The sequence below is a fragment of the Ailuropoda melanoleuca genome, chromosome 16 (assembly GCF_002007445.2).
Source record: "Ailuropoda melanoleuca isolate Jingjing chromosome 16, ASM200744v2, whole genome shotgun sequence".
Lineage (NCBI taxonomy): Eukaryota > Metazoa > Chordata > Mammalia > Carnivora > Ursidae > Ailuropoda > Ailuropoda melanoleuca.
Genome location: NC_048233.1, coordinates 19,562,487 through 19,570,826, shown reverse-complemented (window position 1 = coordinate 19,570,826; position 8,340 = coordinate 19,562,487). Strand labels below are relative to the sequence as shown.

Here is an 8,340-nt window from a genome sequence, read left to right as displayed (position 1 = left end):
TTCTCATATCAGATAGACTGGATTTTAAACTAGAGGCCATAGAGAGAGATACAGAAGGGCACTATATTATTCTTAAAGGAAGTATTCAACAAGTGGATATGACAATTATTAATATATATGCCCCCAACAGGGGAGCAGCAAGATACACAAGCCAACTCTTAACCAAAATAAAGAGACATATAGATAAGAACACAGTAATAGTAGGGGACCTCAACACCCCCCTATCAGAAATAGACAGAACACCCTGGCAAAAACTAAGCAAAGAATCAAAGGCTTTGAATGCCATACTCGACGAGTTGGACCTCATAGATATATATAGAACACTACACCCCAGAACCAAAGAATACTCATTCTATTCTAATGCCCATGGAACTTTCTCAAGAATAGATCATGTTCTGGGATACAAAACAGGTCTCAAACGACACCAAAAGAAGGAAATTATCCCATGCATATTCTCACNAACACCCCACTATCAGAAATAGACAGAACACCCTGGCAAAAACTAAGCAAAGAATCAAAGGCTTTGAATGCCATACTCGACGAGTTGGACCTCATAGATATATATAGAACACTACACCCCAGAACCAAAGAATACTCATTCTATTCAAATGCCCATGGAACATTCTCAAGAATAGATCATGCTCTGGGACACAAAACAGGTCTCAGCCAATACCAAAAGATTGAAATTATCCCCTGCATATTCTCAGACCACAACGCTCTGAAATTGGAACTCAACCACAAGGAAAAACCTGGAAGAAACTCAAACACTTGGAGGCTAAGAACCATCCTGCTCAAGAATGACTCGATAAACCAGGAAATCAAAAAACAAATTAAACAATTTATGGAGACCAACGAGAATGAAAACACAACAGTCCAAAACCTATGGGATACTGCAAAGGCAGTCCTAAGGGGGAAACACGTAGCCATCCAAGCCTCATTCAAAGGAATAGAAAAATCTAAAATGCAGTTTCTATATTCTCACCTCAAGAAACTGGAACAGCAACAGAGGGACAGGCCTAACCCACTGACAAGGAAGGAGTTGACCAAGATTAGAGCAGAAATCAATGAATTAGAGACCAGAACCACAGTAGAGCAGATCAACAGGACTAGAAGCTGGTTCTTTGAGAGAATCCATAAAATTGATAGACCACTGGCAAAACTTGTCCAAAAACAAAGAGAAAGGACTGAGATTATTAAAATTATGACTGAAAAGGGAGAGGTCACGACCAACAACATTGAAATTGGAAGGATTATTAGAAATTTCTATCAACAGCTATATGACAATAAACTAAGCAATCTGGAAGAGATGGAGGCCTTCCTGGAAACCTATTAACGACCAAGACTGAAACAGGAATAAATAANCCAAGACTGAAACAGGAAGAAATAGATTTCTTAAATAGGCCAATTAACTATGAAGAAATTGAGTCAGTGATAAACAACCTTCCAAATAATAAAACTCCAGGCCCAGACGGTTTTCCTGGGGAATTCTACCAAACATTCAAAGAAGAAATAATACCTATTCTCCTAAAGCTATTTCAAAAAATAGAAACAGAAGGAAAGCTACCAAACTCATTCTATGAGGCTAATATTACCTTGATCCCCCAAACCAGGCAAAGACCCCCTCAAAAAGGAGAATTACAGACTGATTTCCCTAATGAATATGGACGCCAAATATTCAACAAGATCCTTGCTAATAGAATCCAACAGTACATTAAAAGGATTATCTATCATGACCAAGTAGGGATTCATACCTGGGATGCAAGCATGGTTCAACACTCGCAAATCAATCAATGTGATACATCATATCAACAAGAAAAGACTCAGGAACCATATGATCCTCTCAATTGATGCAGAAAAAGCATTTGACAAAATACAGCATCCTTTCCTGATTAAAACCCTTCAGAGTGTAGGAATAGAGGGTACATTTCTCAATCTCATAAAAGCCATCTATGAAAAGCCTACTGCAAATATTATTCTTAATGGGGAAAAGCTGGAAGCCTTTCCCTTATGATCAGGAACATGACAAGGATGCCCACTCTCGCCATTATTATTCAACATAGTACTAGAAACCCTTGCAACAGCAATCAGACGACAAAAAGGGATCAAAGGTATCCAAATTGGAAAAGAAGAAGTCAAACTGTCTCTCTTTGCAGATGACATGATACTCTATATGGAAAACCCAAAGGAATCCACTCCCAAACTATTAGAAGTTATAGAACAATTCAGTAAGGTGGCAGGATACAAAATCAATGCCCAGAAATCAGTTGCATTTCTATACACGAATAACGAGACTGAAGAAAGAGAAATTAGGGAATCCATCCCATTTACAATAACACCAAAAACCATGCGTTACCTTGGAATTAACTTAACCAGAGACGTAAAGGACCTATATGCTAGAAACTATAGATCACTTTTGAAAGATATTGAGGAAGACATAAAAAGATGGAAAAATATTCCATGCTCATGGATTGGAAGAATTAACATAGTTAAAATGTCCATACTACCCAGAGCAATCTACACTTTCAATGCTATCCCGATCAAAATACCGAGGACATTTTTCAAAGAACTGGAACAAATAGTCCTTAAATTTGTATGGAAATGGAAAAGGTCCCGAATTTCCAAGGAACTTTTGAAAGGGAAAAACAAAGCTGGGGGCATCACAATGCCGGATTTCGAGCTGTACTACAAAGCTGTGATCACAAAGACAGCATGGTACTGGCACAAAAACAGACACATCGACCAATGGAACAGAATAGAGAACCCAGAAATGGACCCTCGGCTCTTTGGGCAACTAATCTTTGATAAAGCAGGAAAAAACATCCGGTGGAAAAAAGACAGTCTCTTCAATAAATGGTGCTGGGAAAATTGGACAGCTACATGCAAAAGAATGAAACTTGACCACTCTCTCACACCATACACAAAAATNGTAAGGAGGGCACGTATTGCATGGTGCACTGGGTGTTATACGCAACTAATGAAGCATCGAACTTCATCGGAATCTGGGGATGTACTGTATGGTGACTAACATAATATAATAAAAAATCATTAAAAAAAAGAAAAATATTAAGAAGATGTGGCCCATATACAATGGAATATTACTAAGCCATCAAAAAGAACGACTTCACATTTGCTGCAACATGGACGGAACTGGAGGAGATAATGCTAAGTGAAATAAGTCAAGCAGAGAAAGACAATTACCATATGTTTTCACTCAGTTATGGAACATAAGAAATAGGCAGATTGGTAGGAGAAGAAAGAGAAGAATGAAGGGGGGGGTAAACAGAAGGGGAAATGAACCATGAGAGACTATGGACTCTGGGAAACAAACTGAGGGCTTCAGAGGGGAGGGGGGGAAATTGGGATAGGCCAGTGATGGGTATTAAGGAGGGCATGTATTGCATGGTGCACTGGGTGTTATACACAAGTAATGTCATGGAACATTACATCAAAAACTAGGGATGTACTGTATGGTGACTAACATAACATAATAAAAAATTATTATTAAAAAAATAAAAATAAATAAAGTTTAAAGAATAGAGAATCATGGGGGGGGACCATGAATTCTATGTGCACCACCCTTGTCAAGGGGCCAGGCTAAGTAATCTGCTCTGGTTTGCTCTCTTTAGCTTTTGTTCCCTGAAGGTTTTCTGCACAGCTTCAGAGTGTGAGAATGAAAATGACGGCCTCCCAATCACTGGTCCCAGAGCACAAAGCTTGATTCCCTACTCCTCCATGCACCCTCTGAAAAAGCAGTCAATCACTCCTGTCTCCCTGGTCTCTGGCTGCAGTCTGTGCTCACCTGGCCTCTGACCAAGTGTTTCTATGTCAGGCACGTGACACAGTTTTGAGTCTTCAAACCCTGCAGACTCTCACAGCATGCTCCTGCACTGCACTTCCTGGGGGAGGAAGTGAGGTCGCACTGGCTCTGCTGCTTGTTGGGCCCCTGCACAGAAGGCAGTGGCCCGACTATGCCACAGTTCATGATTCATGGCAACCCTGAGCTAAGACCTGCTCCTGGGCTTACTCTGCAGCGAGTTTCCCCACTCTGATGCCTAGCAGCTCTGCTGCACTCAGGCACCCCCAGTCTTCCTGTGACCTCAAGGACCTTGAGCCCACACTGTCCCAGGGAGTGTTCCCCTGCTTAGCAGCCTGAGCAATGTTCCTCACTGGAGCAGATTCTAAAAGTTCCAATTTTGTGCACCGCTGCTCTGTAACTTGCTAGTAGCCTGCTGATGGAGGCACCCTCTCCCTGCGGTCTATCTTCCCATATATCGCCTCGGATTCAGTTCTCCAGTGTTTCCTTCCCAGACATCCTGGTCCTCTCCTTCTTTCAGGTGGTTACACCCTTTTCTCCCTCTTCCTCTCTGCTCATTGAGCCCCTGACGGCCTATGTGGCTAAAGGGAAGGGGCAGACTGTAGATTCTTGGCCATCTAAATGGATGTACAGCTGAATGGATGATGCAGAAAATGGGGAAAGTAGCCCAAGTGACATCTAACATAGGCTAGCTGCTATTGGGGCTAGGAGTTTTAAGACTGAGAGACTGGTATATGTATTTTAAACTCTGATGATACATAAAAAATGGTTCTATAATTGCAATGATGCCCTCTAGTCTATGAATTATTATGTCATTACTCATGCTCAGACACTGTGCGCATATCCCACATGTGAATTACAGCCCAATACAATCGTACCCTGTTGTGTCTTACCACCTAATTAATACATGAATCTACATGACTTATGAACTCAAATGGTATTTGGGTTTCATGTGGTGTGTAAAAAAGGAGAATATTGGGGTGCTTGGGTGGCTCAGTTGGTTGAGAGTCCGACTCTTGATATCAGCTCAGGTCTTGATCACAGGGTTGTGATTTCGGACCCCATGTTAAGTTCCATGCTGGGCATTAAGCCTACTGAAAAATAAAATTTTTTAAAAATCAGAATGTTGGGACGTATTTGGTAGTTTTTCTGGGGGAAAAGCAGGATTGATTTTTCTATGGTGTCTTTTGGTGTCATTTTCTGTATTACGTGGGCTGCAACAAGTTACATGTGTGTTTTGAGTTTCGGTTGGTTGGTTGAACATCACTGTTCAGTATATTTATTGTCTCCATAGGCATTATGGAAGGATAACATTTACCAGAAGAAATATGGAGCACCAGCTTTGAAGCCTGAGCAAAGGACCTCGGCAGCCCCCATCCAACTTGGCTTAACTCAGCCTCACTGAACCAGATCCAACCCTGTTGGCTCCCTGGGCTTGCTACAGTTCCTGATCCTTAGAATCCTCTTCAATTCCAGCTAGAATGCTGCGTCAGGCACTTTGCAGGTTTGGTCGAAAGCTCATATGCAGACATTTGCTGGAGGAAGTGTTTGAGTTTGAAACTGGCATAAAACTGAGCACTCTGGATTTAGTGTCCCTGGGTGTGGGCCACACAGTGGGTGTTGGTGTGTATTTCCTGGCTACTAAGGTGCCGATCAAGCAGGACCATCCATTGTGATCTGCTTTTTTGGTGGCGGGCCTGACTTCACTGTTGGCTGGGCTGTGCTATGCAGAGTTTAGTGCCCGGGTTCCGCATCCTGGCTTTGCATACCTCTACAGCTATGTCACTGTAGGTGAACTCTGGGCTTTCATCACTGGCTGAAATCTCATTCTCTCCTTTGTTGCTGATGCATTCATTATGATCCAGGTCTGAACTTTTGACATCCTGACTGGGAACTGGATCTGTGAGACCGGCGTGAGTGCATTTCACAGCATGTTCCCCAAGTCTTGGCAGACAATCTAGGCTACTTTGCTATGGTCCTTCTGTTGCTGCTCACAGAAATTCAAAATCTGAGATATCGTGAGTACTACATAGTTTTCAAACTGATCACATTGGTGAAATTTTTGGTTCTCAGTTTTATCATCATCTTTGGCTTCATTAAGGGAGACCTGCACAACTGGAAGGTCACAGAAGAGGACTACATAAGGGCTGGACTCAATGACACCTCTAGCTTGGGTCCTCTGGGCTCTGGAGGATTTGTGCCTTTTGGCTTCCAGGGGCTTCTCCGAGGATCAGCTGCCTGTTTATATGCATTTATAGGTTTCAGCGTTATTGTTACCAGAGTCAAAGAATCACATAATCCCCAGTGTTCCATCCCCATGGGCATTGTGGTTTCACTGTTCACATGTTTTTTCTTGTATTTTGGTGTCTTTACAGCACTTACGCTTATGGTGCCTTAGTACCAGCTTCCACCTGGGAGCACCTTGCCTGAGGCATTTCTCCATATTGGCTGGGTCCCTGCCTACTATGTTGTAGCTTTTTCAATTACTTTAGTCTTTTTCTCATCACCTATTGGAGGTTTACCTTCCCCATACATCGGGTTATATACATGATGGCGCAGGATGGTCTCCTGTTCCCTGTTCTTGCCAGATTCCATATTGGCACATATGGCAGCATTGTAGCCATTGTGATCTTTGGCATTATTGCAGCAACCACGGTATTCTTCTTTGGACTCACTGATCTTCTGGACCTGAGGTCAATTGGGACCCTGATATCTTATTCCCTGGTAACTTTTTGTGTTCTCATCATCAGGTATCAGCCTGAGATGAGAGATGAAAAAATGAAACAGAGGTGCTGGAGGAGAATGGGGGAAATGAAGTGCAGGTGCAGGAGGAGAAGGAACCTGCAGAAGAGAAGCTGACTCTACAGGGACTATTTTTTCCAGGCAGTCCCACCCCCACTCCACTCTCTTGCTGGGTTGTCTATGTTTGCTCCTCACTGCTTGCTGTGCTGCTGACTCTCCTCTGCCTGGTGCTGGCCCATTTGCCAGGTCTGCTTTCTGGAGACCCAGATCCCATCACAGTGGTTGTGCTGCTCCTGGTGCTCATCACTGGGGTCACTGGGGTCATCTGGAGACAGCCACAGAGCCCCACTCCCCTTCCCTTTAAGGTCCCTGCTCTGCCTCTCTTCCCACTCCTGAGCATCTTCGTGAATGTTTACCTTATGATGCAGATGACAGCTTTCACCTGGCTGAGATTTGGTGTCTGGATGTTGATTGGGTTTGCTGTCGACTTCAGCTATGGGATCCAGCAAATCCTGGTCACTTTACACTACTTAAGGGCCCAAACTGTAGACCTTGAACTCAGCAGTGTCAATCCATATTTGGCTTGACATCATCACAAGTGAATAGCAGACTGCTTCCCCTACACTGTAATGGGGAGAACTCTAGAGCACATGGAAATCTAGGGCTCCTATGAGATGTTGGTGGGGGAACACTAATAGAGCTCTGTATTTATGGTAGAGTGAAGGATGTATCTTTGCTCTTTGTCCTTTTTTTTTTTTTAACTTCCTACTTTTCAATTTTGGCTGTGCTGCTTACTGGATTTTTATAAAATTAGTATTAAAAGAAACTTGAAAAAGTGTTTTCCTTTTCTTTGGTTAAATATATACTAGGGAAAGAGGTGCCTAGCTGGTGGAGTCAGTAGAGCATGACTCTTGCTCTCGGACTGGCGAGTTTGAGCCCCACATTGGCTGTAGAGATTACCTAGGAAAATACCGAGTAGCAGAATTACTGGATCATATGGTAGTTCTGTTTTAAATTTTTTGAGGAAACTCCATACTGTTTTCCATAGTGGTTGCATCAGTTGACATTCCCACCAACAGTGCATGAGGGTTCCTTTTTCTCCATATCTTTGGCAACACTTGTTTTTCTTGTCTTTTTGATTTTAGCTGTCTTGGCAGGTATAAAGTGATATCTGATTGCAGTTTCAATTTGTATTTCCGTGATGATTAGTGATACTAAGCATCTTTTCATTTGTCTGTTAGCCATCTGTCTTCTTTGGGAAAATATCTATTCAGGTCCTCTGCCCATTTTTAAATTGGATTTTTTTGTGGTATTGAGTTGTGTAAGGTCCTTATGTATTTTGAGTATTAACCCCTTGTTGAAATATCATTTGCAGATATCTTCTCCCATTCAGTAGGTTGCCTTTTGTTGTTGTTGATAGTTTCCTTCTCTGTGCAAAACCATTTTAGTTACTTGAGTTTGAAAAGGTATATGCACCCCCATGTTTATTGCAGCATTATTTACAATAGCCATGATATGGAAGCAACCCTATCCCCACTGATAAATTAAAGAAAAATGGACTCTGGCCATTTGTAACAACATGGATGGCCTAGGTGTGTATAACGCTAATTGAAATATGTAAGCCTGAGAAAAACAAATGCCATATGTTTTCACTTTTATGTAGAATTTAAGAATTTTTTTTTAAGATTTTATTTATTTGACAGAGAGAGAAAGCCAGCGAGAGAGGGAACACAAGCAGGAGGAGTGGGAGAGGAAGAAGCAGGCTCTCAGCAGAGGAGCCTGGG

The 8,340-nt window shown here is 42.2% G+C and overlaps 1 pseudogene; it reads left to right on the top strand.

Moving 5' to 3' along the window:
* The first annotated feature begins 5,295 nt into the window (after positions 1 to 5,295).
* LOC100466457 lies at positions 5,296 to 7,234 on the top strand (annotated as a pseudogene).
* The last annotated feature ends 1,106 nt before the right edge of the window (positions 7,235 to 8,340 follow it).